General features: G+C 44.1%; 1 long non-coding RNA gene across 1 annotated transcript; it reads right to left on the bottom strand.

Moving 5' to 3' along the window:
• Window positions 1-388: 388 nt before the first annotated feature.
• Window positions 389-1033, bottom strand: LOC115289059. Its single transcript, XR_003907354.1, has 2 exons — window positions 954-1033; window positions 389-670 (listed from the first exon to the last, which is right to left on the bottom strand). It is a non-coding gene; the product is annotated as an uncharacterized LOC115289059 (long non-coding RNA).

Raw genomic sequence — 1033 nt, 5'->3', positions numbered from 1 at the left:
GTAAGCACTATAATCAGAACCCAAGTAATTCATTTTTCACTGTATTTTATAAAAGTCAGGATCTAAGGCGAATTGCAAATTAAAGAAAAAATAACATTCATAGCAAATGATTTCAGATGTGCTCTTCTAAGATCATCAGACACCACTAAGGCCATTAGTATCTCAAACAGGAGGAAAGTGTGATAGAATGTGTAGGTGAGTAATGTCTTTTTCTATAAACAACACAAATGTACATGAACAAGGACTATGTACTGATCACAAACACACTGGTGGAAATGTACCTTCTGGGCGAATAGAAAACACTGGACAGAGGCAAGACCTAGAACTCTTCCCATACCCATTGCTCCTCAGACTCTTGCTATGAGATAAAGCAAAAAACCACACAACATGGAATGAACTATTTTTATTGCGCTCTGCAATCTTACTTCATGCAATACACAAAATGAACATAAAAATAAATGAACAGGGTGGGGATGGTCAGAAGAAAGGGGTCAGGTTAGAGGCTAGGGGAGACTCTCCCCTTCCAGGGTAGGTCTTCACACTTGGTTCCATGTCCATGATGAGCGGCACGCAAAACTCAGGCTCCTGACGTCCCACCAGACCTAGTCCCTGAACTTGCAGATATAAGGTAGCAACGAACCACAGCTAAAATCTTTCCATTTCAGATATCCTAGAGAGACAGAGGAGCTCAGGTGGATGTGGCTGGTGGAGCTCATGACCCCAAGGAAGAGGCAGTCCAGATTCTGGTCTAGAATTCAAAGACTCTCCCTCATCCTCAGCAGTGTCCTACTCCAGGGGAATGGGACTCAGAGAAAGAAGAGATGAGAAGGGATAGGAGAAGACAAACCAACACTACATTTTCTAGCTCAAGAGGAATCGCTGAAGGTCAGACTGAGAAATGGGGAGCCAGAGGATGGAGAAGTCTGGCAGAAAGGAGCTCCTCTGTTACTTACCCGTGCTTGCTAACAGAGTCCCACAGTAGCCAGGGTATGGGTTGGTGGAAGGATGCTTCTCCCAGGCAATGTAATTCAGC

The sequence above is a fragment of the Suricata suricatta genome, chromosome 4, assembly GCF_006229205.1.
Source record: "Suricata suricatta isolate VVHF042 chromosome 4, meerkat_22Aug2017_6uvM2_HiC, whole genome shotgun sequence".
Lineage (NCBI taxonomy): Eukaryota > Metazoa > Chordata > Mammalia > Carnivora > Herpestidae > Suricata > Suricata suricatta.
This window is presented reverse-complemented; position numbering and strand designations above follow the sequence as displayed.